The 15,437-nt window shown below is 44.2% G+C and overlaps 1 pseudogene; it reads right to left on the bottom strand.

Annotated features, from left to right (window-relative positions):
- LOC144767793 (cytolysin tenebrosin-B-like) overlaps nt 1–11,534 on the bottom strand; it is a 96,571-nt pseudogene extending 85,037 nt beyond the window's left edge.
- Between the last annotated feature and the right edge of the window lie 3,903 nt (nt 11,535–15,437).

A 15,437-nucleotide genomic window follows, 5' to 3' on the forward strand; every position in this document is an offset into this window, starting at 1 on the left:
TTCTACTAGCGACTCTCAACCCTGTGTATGAATGTTTTGCGACCGCAATTACGGTCGCAAAACACTCACAATTTACCGCACTCTTCAAGAAGGTGGTAATGCAGTCACAACTGGGAAAGGGTCCCCAGGGGACCCATTCCCCTTTGCAAATGGAGGAGAAAATATTTTTTAGGGGCAGGCAGTGGTCCCAGGGACAACTCCCTGCCCTTAAAAAATGAAACGAAAAAATTACATTTATTTTTTTAAAGCATCTGGTTTTCCTTTAAGGAAAACGGGCTGCTTTTTCTAAAGAAATGCATTATTTAAAAGCAGTCCCAGACATGGAGGTCTGCTGAGCCCAGCAGACCATCATCCTTGGGAGGGCCAGCCATTCCCAATGGGGTCGCAAATTGCGAGTGCCTCATGAATGAGGCTCGCATTTTACAACCCCATTGGGAATAGCGCGGGAGATGTTTTACTTCCTAGAAGTGGGCAGAAACCTGGGTGCTCCAGATTATGGGCTAGATGTACTAACATACAGAGTAGCAAATCACTATTCCTAAGGTATGAAACGTGTTAAGTTTCAATTAGTGATTCTCAGTGGGTCACAAAGCGACCTATCTCATGAATATTAATATGGGTCGTCACAGTTTGTGACCCACTAGGAATGATATGCATCACAGATGGTATAAGGCCAAAGTGGGCTAAAGACCAAGGTCCCATTAGGGACTGATGTGAGCCAGACCTTGGGGAGGAGATGATGAATGGGAATGCCCCTTGTAAGCTGCCGCATCAGCTATCTCCATCGTATTTAGTTTACCCTGGCACATCTACATTCTATGTCCCATAAAGCAGCATATAGTTGCCCCGGGTGTGTGAGGAGGTAGCCTCTTTGGACACATGAGGCCAGATTTACCACATTTTTTGTGCAGCCATGACGCAAAATGTGATTTGTGATTTACAAAGCCCCACAAATCAGATGTGCATGGCTTAGCATGAGATCTTTCCCACAAACTAATGCAAGGCAGTGCTTAGAGATGCCTCGAGTTACTCTGCATTAGGCAGATGTTCCTTGGGTTGAGCATGGGCATTCACATGCCTCATCCTATGGATTTTGGCTAGCAAACCTGCGAATGCATCAAAATGTTATGGGCCTCTCTGAACCATCTGTACCGAGGAGGAACACATATATTTCTCTGTTACCTCCTTTTTCTATGTGTGATCCATTGTGCAGCACTCGTATAAAAAGTAAAATGTCTTTAACGCAGGCAACATTGAACCATGGTGCAAGAGTGTCTGCATTAGCTCTAGGCAGTCCACAGTGCATCAGTGCTATGAAATAGCAGAAATCTTCCAGATCTTAGTAGAAATACACATTTCTTCTGTCTCGCTTTCATTCAACACGGCACAGTCAGCAACTTTTCTTGCTACTCTGCATTGTATGAAATGTAAGTACATATGCCCCATGGTTTGGCTCTGTAGAGTAATTCGTGGATGATGGAGAGAAGTTGTGGAATCATTAGTTTCATGTTCAGGCAGGTATAATCCTAACTGTGCCATGATCTGCTTTTTCCTATTGATGCCCAGCCCAAAGTGGTAAATCTACAAGTAGCTACATTGGCCTGGCTCTCATCCTAGCCTAATGGGTGATAGCCATGAACTGGTGGTCGCCCTCTGACCCAGATTGGACTTTTTCAAGAGGGGACCTACGCCAATATGTACAGGCTTCAATGGGCAGTCGCTATATGCAATCTACTGCTAAGCAACACATGACTCGGTGAAGATGCATACATAATGTAGGAAACCTTTGATCCTCGATGCAATAGGTGCAGGGGCAGTGATTGTGGGGGCCGAGTCTGAGACATATTCTAAAAATAAAAAAAATATTCTGTAATAATTTTTTGGGCATTTCACTTTCAGGTAACTACATATAATACACTAAATACACCTATAGTGGCCAACAAATGCTAATTAAACTAATCAGTGGAAAATGCATTGTGCTGGTAGGGAAGTTCATTTAGGTAATGTGCCCACTGCAGATGTTTCTGTGCGTAACTGTAAGGTCACAGATTTGAAACATGATTGGTGGACTTGGGAATAGGGAAATGTATTAATAGTGCTACAATGTACCAGTCGATAACACAAAGTACATTGAATATGAGTCATTATTGTTTTTTAAAAAAGGCATTACTGACAGTATAAGATAGACTGCTGCAAAATGTGAAAACATATTTAGGGGTCTATTTATAAAGTCACTTAGGAGTGTGCAAAAACATACTCCTCTAGTTCTCTTTTATATACTCTTACACGAGTGAGTCAATCAGCCTCTGAATCACCAACTCACTATTAATAAAAGTGCAAGTAAATCAAAGTCCTTTATATTTGTGCTAATTATAGATGAATATTCCTTGAATCAGTGGCGTAGCTAAACCTTACACCGCCCCGTGACAGCCGCACTGAAGAGCTGGGGGGATGCTTACTATTGCTGCCTCGAGACGGCAGGAAAGAGCAGGGGGTGGCTGCCGCCTCCAAAAACTCCTGCCGCCTTTCTACTCTACTACCTTGAATTTTTCCATTTTATTCCCATTTTAGATATTTTGGGGCAAATTCGCAAATGCGTGTAAGAGTATGTAAAACATTATTACAGGAGTACGTTTTGTGTACTCCACGAGGCCCTACAGCATTTAAATAACATCAGTGCTTTCAAAATACATATTTTTGTGATATGGTGTCAGACTGTACCTAGTCCTAATCTTTTTCAAGTTTCTATTAAAAGGATGTACTCGGAACTCTGAATAGAGCCGGTGGTCAAAGGCCCAAACCTCTGTAGGAGGAGTTTGTCAGCGACAGAGATGGAGTGGTCTCCGTTGCTGTATACTGTAGGTCCTTGTTGTAGGGGAAAAGATACAACATTCACCAAGGAGTTATAAAAGAGATAATATATATTTATTCATAAGCTACAGAGATCAGCTGGTGTCCCTCTCCAGGCTAGTGCCCCACCAAGCAAAGAGAAAGAACACATCTGCAATGAAGAATCTAAAAGGAATGCACATGTTAAAGGAACAGTGCAATGAATATAATATAAATGTAAAACCAAGATACAAAAGTCCTCCCAAGTCTAAATGCGGTGTGTGGACCTTCAGTTTGGTGGAGAGGGTATTCCTCTGCCACTATGACGGAGTACATTATTTGCCAAACTGTAAATCAGACTGTTTGTCACCTTGAAGCTTCAATGACTCCTTCAACTAAGGCCTAAACTGGCTCTTTTTATAATCACTGATTAACCCCTTGGCCGCAGCGGTAATTCCGCCGCGGTGCTGGAGGGGAGGGGGGGGGGGCGCGGTGCCGCCATGCTCGTGACGGAACCACTCCGTCACGAGCCACGGGCTCGCTGTGCTTGTGACGGAGTGGTTCTGTCATGGCCCCGCCCGCTCAATAAAACCGCCACGCAGGCACGGAATCACGGCAGCGTGGGCGGGGCAGCCACGCTTTGATGAAACCACTCCGTCACCAGCACAGCGCGTCCGTGGCTAGTGACGGAGTGGTTCCGTCACGAGCGCGCAAGGCATTAACCAGCTGCACACATTCTGAATACAGGAGTCAGGCACCCTGAAGAGAAGGCTTGTTTCTTTTATAGCGGTCTGCCATCCTTCCCCCCCCACCCTTCACAGCACTGGAGGCACCCTCCTTCCCTACTAGCCTTACAGCTGGGGTCACTCCAGGTGTCATTAACAGTGCAGGAACAGTTGCTTTTTAACAAGATCTATATGAACTCTTTTTGTAAATTTAAAAAGTTTGGAAAGATCAGGTCCACTTTGACCTCTGCTTCAGAGAGTTCCAGGGACCTGAAGGTCTTTCAATCAGCATCAAACACAAGTATGGAGAGACCAGCGCCCTCCTAGTGGTTTAACCCCTTGGCCACGGGGGTAATTCCCCTGCTGTGCTGGGGGGCGGGGAGCACGCACAGCGCCCCTGTGCTGGTGACGAGCTCAGCTCGTCACGTAGCACGGTGGGTGGGTGTGTGCTCATGATGAGCTGAGTTCGTTACGGCCACACCCGTTTCTTTGGAATGCTCAGCACAGCAGGGGAATTAGCCCCGCGTGCGAGAGTCGCGGACGTTATGACGAGCTCAGCTCGTCATGAGCACACGGCCACCGTGGCTCATGACGAGCTGAGCTCGTCATGAGCATGGGAGGGGTTATGTAAAGAGGCTGTCCGGGTCTGTATACAGCATCATTTAGTATTTTTTCACTTTCTTGGACAAAATGGCCACCAGCCCACTGCAATGTTTCTGGTTGCGCGCAAATCTTAAAAGTTTACGCAACAATTGTGAGAGAATATTATGTTAAGTTTGGGGTTCAGACCACTAAATTATTCAATGGACGATGATAGGCATTTCTACACATTTAGATTTCTATGCAGTGGCGTGGCAAAGGGTAGGGGGGCCGTCCACCCCGGGTTGCATGAGTTTTGGGGGCAATGGCCTCCACACACTAATCTCCACCCTGTTCTTTCACAGTCGTGGGCTCGCAATATTCGCGAGTGGGGGATGAGGGGGGAGTTTCACGCGGTAGTTACTGCCAGGTGTTCAAATAAAAATAAAATAAAACTTACCTGAGCAGGTCACGCGCTGCTTCTGCTCCTGGGCGGGGCCCCGCGTTTTCCTTTCTTTTCCTGCTCCTGAACAGGAACAGGCATGCTCCCTCCCTTTACAATCACAAAACTGCAATCGCAACATTGTGATTGGTGCGGCCGACGTCCATGCGGGCACCTGTAGGGAGGCCATTTTCTCTATGTAGGCTGCATAGAGACCCGCCCACCTGCCCGCCCCAACCAGACAAAGCCTCCCGCCCATCCCCAACCAGGAATCCCCCTGCCTTCTGCTTTCTCGCAGCGTGAGAAGCAGAACATAAAATGGTATTTAAATACCGTTTTATGTTCTGCTTCTCACACTGTGAGAAAGCAGTGTGGCTGCGCTCCTCCGCCCTAATGGAGGAGCCGCCCCTGCTCTTTCATGCGGCCGCCACGGGCGGCAAAAGCAGTGACCGCCACAGTGGCACAAGGGCTAGCTATGGCACTGTTTCTATAGTGCTTTTCCTTTATATATTATTATACAAGTTCCTTATAATTTTTGACACGAAACCTAATAAATTAGTTTGTAAAGAGGATGAATAATGCTCTCATGAGAGCAAATGATTTTACAGTTTTTATCATTACTCTTGTCGAAGGACCATTTCTGTTGGTTGCACAGTATTGTTAAAATCCACAGCACCAAAAACAAACATGTGTAACTAAAACATGCAAATAAAAGAAGGAAGTATGAATTTTCATACAATTTCCTTTGAAGTTTATATTCATTTAATCCTTTGAAATATACATACATACAAATATTAAAAGTGCTCACATGGTCTTTATTATAGTGGTCTAGATTACACTTTTAAATATCTTCACATGGGCTAGGGTGGTGGAGGTGTTTCTCGTATTCCAAACAAGCATGGGCAAAATCAATAGGTGGCTTATTACTAAAAGTACCTCTTTACTGGCGAATTTGTTGGCTACTGGAAGAATGTAAACAGGAGTCAATGGTCAATGAATGGAGAATTGAGTTCAAGGATTTCTGAGCTAAAGCATGGAAGAGGAGCGATTGAGAGCATGGACATAGCGAAGAGTCAGTGCGCGAATGTAAATGTCAGCAGGTTTGATTATCTGCCAGACCTATTGTCTTTGCCAATGCTTGTTTCTATTGTCTGAACTACTGTACATGGATAGCAAACTCCTGGTATAGAGAACTGTGTAAAATTTCCGTAAACAAATATGCTTGGCAGTAGTAGTAGTAGAAAAGCTTTATTCGATTTTTGTAAATTAAAAAACCATAAAAGCTACATCAAAGAAAGAAAAACAATACATAATATATATAGAAATAACAATGCATTTAGAACCGACTACAGAATAAAAATGAAAATATATTATAAACATATTAAACTTTTCCTTTTTCTAAAAACACTTTTTAAAAAGCCAACCACGGTGGCCACACACAGTTCGTCATTAAGTAATTGGAGATACAATAAGGCTGGGCGGCACTGATACCAAGTTCCATGGTTTTTCAAGAGTGGTTTGATCCATCGAACTCTCTCATTATGATAAAATTTGCAAAAGAAAATCACATGGAGAGTTGATTGTTCTGCCCTCCCATCACATGGACATTTGGTAAGCATTTTAGACCAATCGTTTGGATGTGGGAAAGACACCAGGCGAAAAAAGATGTTAAATCTGTGCCTAGTAAGTAAAAATCTGTCAAAACCCTTGGTGCACCAGATCAAATAGGGTTCCATGTTGGCCGAGGTGAGCAACAATTGGTGCCGCGCTACCGTTTCCTTGTTTAGCTCAGAACCAAGGCGCAAGGATTCTAAATGAAGCCAACAGCTAATCTTTAGATCTCTCCTCGAGATCCTGGCTAGCTCCTCTGGTGACGTGTAAAACTCAGGCTTCCCCAGATCCTGGCAGAACTTTTGAATGTATGTCAACCACGCTATGTTATTGGATTTGTCAAGAGCCATAACATCGCGAAGAATCTCTCTATTGAGTTCCAAGTCTGCTCCTGTCCAAACCCTGTGCCAAAGTAGCAAGGGTTGCATCGCAATCAGGTCGCTAATGTGTCTAACCCCCAGCTCAGCATGACAATTAAACACAGATAAACTGGGTGGGACGGCTAAAATAAACCTTAAAAAAGCATTTTCTACAACTTGTAATTCCCTACTATCTTGGATGCCCCAAACACCGGCCCCATAAATGGCTGTACTAACGCATTTGGCCATATAAATTTTGAGTAGGATTTCAGGGGGTCTTTTACCCATTTTACATGAAAAGACCATGAGTGCTGCGGTAGCTTTTTTGAACGACAGGGCCCTGCTCCTAATGGCTGAGCCCCAGAGTCCCCCCCCTCAAGGACTACTCCTAGGTAAGAGAAAGATTTTGTAGTCTGCACTCTTTCCTTACGTGCAAACAGTTTGCAGGTTTTAGACTTGCCCCTGGCGCACGTCATAGCAAAGGTTTTTTTCACATTTAGTGACAATCCCCTGGAATCCATAAAGTTCATATAAACATCCAGGGCTAGCTGCAGACCTCTCTCTGTCCTCGCCATAATGACGGCGTCATCAGCATATAATAATGACACCACTTGCTTGGAATTGATTCTGGGCGAGTCAATAACTTTGGACACCAGGACATCCTCTAAATCATTTGTATATAAATTAAAAAGGAGAGGCGCGAGTACGCACCCTTGCCTTACTCCGCGCTTTACGTGAAATGGCTTGGTGCATTCTCCACTGGTTCCATACCTCACCCTTGCCCCCGCATAGAGTTGTCTCAAAAAAGATATAATGGCCTGTTCTACTTTAAGATCCTCTAACACCTTCCACAGTCGATCATGCTACACGCAGTCGAATGCGGCACTCAGGTCGACAAATGCCGCATAGAGTTTGCCTGCCTTAGCCTGGACGTATTTTCCACGAAGGAGTGTGAAATTTAAGACCTGTTCCACAGTTCCCATCCCCTTGCGGAATCCGTACTGGACCGGAGATAGTACTGCTTCTTCCTCCACCCAGGAAGATAACCGGTTCAGGACGGCCCTTCCCGCAATTTTCATAAAGGAATCAAGAAGGGAGATAGGGCGATAACAAGAAGGGCTCTCCCTATCTCCCTTCTTGAAGATGGGTATAATAATGGAATCGGACCAGGTCCAGGAAACCCCAGCTCACAACTAGCGTCCAAGACTCTCTTCAGTATGGGAGACCATAAATCAACTGAGTATTTAAATAAATCAATAGGAACCCCATCTATTCCTGGGGCTTTACCTCCCCTACTCTGCTCGATGGCGGCGGACATTTCGCCAATTGAGATGTCTAAGTTAACCAGTTGAAAGTTCCTGGCCATGTCCCAATCCGGATCCCCCATATCCACAAGTTTAGGAAACCCCTCCGGATTATAAACTTCTGAAAAGAAGTCAATACAGGAGGCTTCATTGATGGCCACCTCAACCCTAGCATTATTTGGTGCGTTAAAAAAGGGTGCATTGACTGCTCGCCAAAATAGGGCGCTATCCTTTGATTGTGCGGCAGTAGCCAGATTGTTCCATGCCTCCTGCTTTATATTGTTCTTACAGATCTTCCGGGAAAGACGATAGTCTTTCCTGCAGTTGGCCACCTCACACGGGTCCCTGATCTTTTTATGTAACGCATCCATAAGATGTAAATGTCCCCTAGAGCATGGGGCATCGAACCATGAATTGGTCGTCATCCTAGTGGTGGGGCCTTTCCCCTTACGGGACAGACTATCTCGTATGGTCCGTGTAATATCATCAAAGGCTGCCAGTGTCTCCTTGTGAGAAGAAACTACATCTAGACACCTGTCAATAGATTCCAAGGATCCCCTGACTATCTTTACAGACATAACCTCCGGGTCAATCTGGCTCCATTTGATGGCATAGCCATTTTGCCTGGACATATCACAGGATTTCAGCCACGACAATCTCTCTATAAGTGAACTAGACTTAGCCTGAGGTATGTTAATAGCAAAAGAAAGAGGGAGATGGTCACTAAATCCTACAGGATGGGTGGAATAATCTGCATACCAAGTAGCGTGGCTTTCCGAGGCGATGATAAAATCTATGGTGGTGCCGGGCCCTCTACCCACAAAGGTTGCTCCAAATTCAAAACTAGGGGTGCACAGCCTGTTCACAAAGTCTAGATTAAAAGATGCCATCATATCGTTCAATGAGTCACCGCCTTCCTGGTGGGAAAAGTGTGGGGAAATATCATCCTCGTCTTCCCCCGTAAATCCACAACCCCCCCTCTCATGAACACACAAATTATAATTGAAATCTCCCCCGCAAACAATAATACGGTCCCTCCCATTCGGGGTAACAATACCATTTATGCCCTTAATCACAGACGATACCAATTCAGGGACTAAATGCTCATGCAGGTTGTTATAGATATTAACCAGGATAATATCGACCTTAGAAACCAGCCTGATTAATAAAATTTGATAGCATAGTCCTGACTTGACTACTTTAATGTTCGCAACACCCAGCAGGTTCGAAATGTAAATACATATCCCACCCTTATTCCTCCCACGATTGGAGGGTACAGCTGCAACATGAAACGTTCTAAACCCGTTTAGATGAACGGGCTCAACTGTCCAAGTTTCTTGAATACACAATATTCCAAAAGGTTCGACAAACTCAACCCAAGAAGAATCCGATGCCTTGTCCTTAATCCCTGAAACATTCCAAAATAAGAACTCAAAGTTCCCTTGAGCACTGTATTTAACCACTTGACCCCTATTACTGCGGTCCACAGGAATCTCAAGGATCTGGCTGGAGCTACTAGGTTCAGGGACATCAGGGATATCAGGGCTGAGGCTACATGAGGTGACTACTGTACTAACTTTTAAAACATCAAGATTAACAAGACCTGGGCTACAAATTGAAACTGGACCTAAATCATCACATTGCCCAGGAGTAAAAGTGGGACCAGTAACATTAAGCAGCACTGAGTCAATGGATGGACTACTGTGACAAGTTGCTTGAAAGGTAGAAACTGCCGGACAAGCTAATACATGCGAACTACAACTCAGTCAATCTACACCCTCCAATTCTCGAAGGCTTTCAAAACGGTTATTAAGGGGGATTTGGAACCTGTTAAGAGTCCAGGGGATAGGTGTTGTAGGGGGATGATTAAAATACTGAGGCCAAGAATCGTGGTGGAGCGGATGAGCAGGAAAAACAGAATCAACTAAGTGTGTGTCAAATAAAGGTCTAGGTGCACGATATTGCCCCATAGGATGGGAACATTGTCCCCTCGTTTGTTTATCCTGCAGGTATGTCAAAGGCCTGGTTGTATTTGTCACATTAAAAGCCCGCTGTCTAGGATTAGCCGCTGGAGTTATCAGGTTTCTGGGATAAAAGTAAGGTAGTTCTCGAGGAGTAATCGAGCTGCTACTATTAGACGAGGACCAGTTTAGAATATGACTAACCGCCCTATTATCTTTAAAACTAATTATAACGATATCCCCTGTTATGCTTTTTTGGGTGGACCCTAGCCATACAAGCCGTCGTACCATTAATATTTCTCCGTTAAGGTAAGGAGGTAAGGGCCGATTCTGTTTTAGCCAATAAATGGCCTTGTTTTTAAGTTGGACTTGGTCCTCCCTCTTACCCGGCTCCAAGACCGGAACGCCGGTTAAGACCACCACAAAAGGTACTGCTTCAGGGGGTAAGTTAACTCGTTGTCTTTTAGGGATTTGTGATCTGACAGTAGCATCTGCAACCACGGGTTTGGATTGTGAGCAAGTAGATGTCATGCTCCCCGAAGAATCCTTCACTGCACCATCAGTGTCGCGCCTGGGAACTACAGTAACCAACGACGCGGCACCGTTGGGCTGCTTGGTAGATTTTTCTTTAGTCCGTGGTGCAGAACCCCGAGAAGCAGTAGTAACAGGGGGGATAGGGACTTCCCCACCTGGACCCTTGTTACTCAGATGTAAAGCCTTGAATGCCTTCTCTAAATCTCTCAGCTGTACAGCAATCCCCTTAAGTCTCTCCACCAGGGGCATGGTAAGTGATCTAATCATTTTTTCCATGCTCCCCAGTAGATCGGGAACTTGCTGGTCTGTAGAGAGAATAGAAGTAGGACTCTGTAGGTTTATGGCTGGAGAAGGGAGATAGCTCTGCTTAGTACAGGGGGAAGATGCGGCTTACTTACGAGCTATACCCTGCCCCTTCCTTCTCCTTTTCTTAGGCGGAGGACCGTAACGTCGGTTATCTTCCGCAGCTACAGCTACGGCGGGCGTATCGGGTCTAGGGAGAGGCTTAATTGTTATCAGCAAAGAGTCCGTCATAGATGCAACCTCGTCTGATATACTAACCAACGAGGCTGAGAGATTAGTGACGGGGTTGAAAGCAACCTGGGATTCTGGGGGGCTATCCCTATCCTGTAGTAAAAAAGGAATGCTAGAGTCGAGCAGATGCTCAGAACTCGGTGGGCCAGCAACTAAATCTAGTGGCACAGGCAAGCCAGATAGAATAGGACCCAGTGGCAGTAAAAAATGAATGGATCGACTCTGATAAATAAGCATGGTTTTGTTATATTTAATATTGAAAATGCTTCAGTTCTGAAATGATGAGATTGTAAGAATTATAACGAGTCTCTTTGAAGTTACATTAAAGGCAGTCAAGGGTGTCACTGCCGCAGAGTTAAGATTTATTTTTTTCATTCTGAGGGTGAGGGCAGGAATGGAGAGCCCCATAGGGACTCGTCTCGGCACCTGCTTTTTAGAACTGCCGGTGCTGAGCACCGGCAGGACCCGGCCCACTTACAGCCCTGGGTGAGAGTAAGGTTGGGTAAGAAAGAACAGGGGTTCCGATGGTGGCCAAGTGTAGCTCACCTGGCGATTTTCAGGGTGAGAGACTTGGTGGCGTTGGCGATCTCGATTCCCACACACCTGGTGGTGGTAAGCTGCAGCACCATCTCCTTGATGGACATGCTCTGGGCCATCCTCACCAAAGACCTGGTGCCACTTGGGTGTCGTTGAGCGCTCTCCGGACTCTCTTCTCTTCCCCTGGGTGAAGTTAGTGGAGTGCAAAGGTAGGTGAGAGGCTTCAGCCCAACCTCCTTCCAGAACAGCAGCCACAGGGTATTTCCAAGACACGCCCAGGGTATTGAAGTGAGCTGGACACGGGCCAAGGACCAGCCCATCAACCTGCAATAGGATCAGAATAGATGAAGGGCAGAAACACGGCGCAGGTGGGGTAAATGTGAGTTGATATCCACTTATGTGGGCGCTCTAGGAATACTCTTTTCTAATCTATTTTTCCTCTTTCAGATGAACATATTAAACATATGCGTTGTGTTTCGGCATCTTTTTGCGGATCGCTGGATCCAATCTTATCGGCCGGTAATTCTACCTGGCAAAGATCACACAAGGCTTCGGCAGCTGCAGTGGCCAGGCCTTGTATCCTGGTCCCTGCCAAGCTCTTCTTCTGGCTAGGGGAGAGGTTTTTTCTTGCCAAAACTACCATTTCCATTCCAGTTCCACCCACTATCCTCCCTCACCCACCACCTCTTAGCACAGAAGCCTCTGCTCTCATTCACCAGACGTTCAGTGCATGTCTGTAAGTTATTCATCATTCCAATGTGTTGTATTCATAATGGGTGGAATTCCATGTGGAGGTATCAGCCAATCACGGGAATTCCAGCTGCGGGAAATCTCCGCATGGAATCACGACCTGCTTGTAATCAGGGGGTTAAGAAGTAAATTGTAATAAAGAAAGGTAACTTCACGTCACTGATGATCTGTTTAAAGAGAAGGAGGAGGGAGAGACGAGCAGCGGAAGTACATTATTCATTGTGATGTCTCCGAACTCCGAAGGCTTCCCTCCATTTACAATGAATGTATCTTCCAAATGTATTCGAACTTTCCACGGGCCACCAGTGTAGGGAATAATGACACGGTCTCCTTCACGCTGTTTATAATTATCAGAAAAGTAAGCATAGTGTTAATTTGGCAAACACTTTTCTAATTCATTTTAAAACAGTAGAATGGGTTAGCCCGAGCATTCTTCCGAGAGGCCACTGCTGGGTCATCATACTAACACCACCGCTGCTTGTGAGGCTGTGACGGCTTGTGTTCATGCTGAGGGGCCCCTTCAATAGGGCCAATTATAATATTGTATAAATGTAATAAAATAAAGATGAAGTCTATCTTGTTAAGCAGAGTGGGTTTATTAAAACCTCATCCACGAACAGCCACAAGTAACTGACAAATACAGAATCCTTCAAGCAAGTACATTCTGAGAATTAAGAATGAGGAGTGGAATGACAGGTCTTAAAGGGGAAGGAAAAGTATAACTAGAAAAGGAGAGAACATCACACATCTCCCTTCCTTTACAAAATGAAAAAAGAACATCACACATATCCCTTTCTTTATAAACGAGAGAATGAGACTAAGTTAAGCAGAGAAAAACAAGCTAAACATAATCTTTTAAGTAGTACGGAGCACTACGAATTCTTTGACTTCTTGTAGAAGGAGATGACAACCTGTCAAAAGAAGAGTTAGAAGGAAGGAAAGAATTATTGCACAAACCAATATCATTATGAGTTGAGTCACTAGACAAATTAGGATTAACAACCACAACACGACTCTTATTCCAAATTCTTCCATCTTCAGTCTTAACAGCATTTCTGAAAATCTTGATAACAGCTCTAACATCAGTATATTTGGACCACGGTTTACGTCCAACCGGGGTCTTTATTTTTACCAGATCACCGACTTTGACTTCATGAAAATTTACACTTTTCTTTTTGTCAAAGTATGACTTACGTGCATTCTGCTTGAGCAGTTCTCTTGTCCTCCAATCACCTATGTTATTATCCACCAGACCTTTATTTAAGCACATCCACCCAGGACACAACAAGGTATTAGGAATCCTCCCTTTGAACAGCTCAAATGGTGACCTCCCAGTAGAGGAATGAGGGACGAAACGATAGGTATTTATCCTGTCTTGGAGAGTGGTTTTCCAATTTAAACCTGAAGCACGAGCAAGTTGAATTGACTCCTTCAGAGTTTTATTGACCCTCTCTACGGCACCATTAGTCTCAGGGTGATATAGTGAACACTTTTTTTGAGTAACACCACACTTTTTTAGAAAATCAACAAAAAGTGAGGAACAGAACTGAGGACCATTGTCAGATAATATACTATTTGGAAACCCTTCCTTACAAAACAGAGGTTCCAAGAACTTAATGATGGAATCAGAAGTAATTTCCCTGACAGCAGAAACTTCAATCCACCTTGAGTAGAGATCAATTAATACAATGAGGTAAGGAGTATCAGAAACACCAGATAAAGGACCCAGAATGTCAATGGCAACTTCATCCCAAGGATGACCAGGTAAAGCCCTCTTAACCATGGGCATTTGTTTTGTTTTAAGGATCTTATCGCTAGAACAACACTCAGGACATTCTCTGACCATTCTTTCAATTTAAAGATCCATACCTGGCCACCAGAATTGCATACGTAAGAACTCTTTGGTTTTCACAATCCCCAAATGACCACAATGAGCATGGGTCAACAACTTTCCTCTTAGAGAAGAGGGAGGAACAAGTTTAGTACCACGAGTCAACAGACCATTATTTACAGAGAGTTCATCTGAAACCAAAGACCAAGGTTTAGACAGACGAGAATTACTCATTAAAGAAAGAATTACATTGGATATTTCTTCATCTTTGCCCAACTCCGACCTCCATTCAGTTTCATCAATTGCACCATCAGTAATTTCACACACATTACTACATTCATCAGGTTCACACAAATCATCGTGATCAGCATTCTCACTGTTAACTAATCTAGATAAACAATCAGCCGACCTGTTAGCTATCCCAGGAATATACTCTACTTCAAACTCAAATTCCTGCAGAGAAACAATCCATTTTCTGATTCTTGAGGAAATGGCATCAAGACCTTTCTTTGAAAAGACCTCTCTCAAAGGCTTATGATCAGATAACACACACACCTTCGTTCCCCAAATGAGATTCTTGAACTTTCTCAAAGCCCAGAAAATAGCAAGAGACTCCTTCTCTATTACAGAGTAATTAAACTCTGATCCTCTAAGGCAACGAGAAGAACAACAAATAAGATAATCTTTACCATTTCTCTTCTGAACCAAAACCGCACCCAGGCCTTTATCACTTGCGTCTGTAAACATGACAGTGGGTAGTCCAGGAACAAACGCATGAAGAGAAGGAGCTTTATTCAACTCTTTCTTGATACACTCAAATTCATCCTTGCATTCACAAGACCAGTCAAACACAACATTTTTTGCAGTCAATTTTCTCAAATTATGGGTTTTGTCTGCGAAATTGGGAATGAATTTACCATAAAATTCCACCATGCCCAAGAATGAGAGAAGTTCATCTTTACAAGTTGGATCTTTAACTTTGTCTATAGATTCAACAAGTTCCTTCTTTGGAAAAACACCATCACCAGTGATACGATGACCTAAATAGTTAACTTCCTGAACTCTAAATTTGCATTTAGATCTTTTTAAGGTCATGCCAGCACCATCCAATCGTTTTAATACGTCAGACACACGACAATCATGCTCAAGGACATTGTTTCCATAGATTAACAAATCATCCTGATAGCACTTAACACCTGACAAGCCTCTTAAGATCTTTGACATGATACGTTGAAAAACTGAGGCAGCTGAGACGAGGCCAAAAGGCATTCTCTTAAATTTAAACGTACCCATAGGTGTAATAAAGGCAGTCAGGTCTTGAGAATAAGTATCTAGCTCTACCTGATGGTATGCGGAAGCTAAATCAAGAGTGGTAAAATACCTTGCACCTTCTAAAGTGCTGACTATCTCATCTATATTAGGAAGGGGAAACCTGTCAACA

The sequence above is a fragment of the Lissotriton helveticus genome, chromosome 7 (assembly GCF_964261635.1).
Source record: "Lissotriton helveticus chromosome 7, aLisHel1.1, whole genome shotgun sequence".
Taxonomy (NCBI): domain Eukaryota; kingdom Metazoa; phylum Chordata; class Amphibia; order Caudata; family Salamandridae; genus Lissotriton; species Lissotriton helveticus.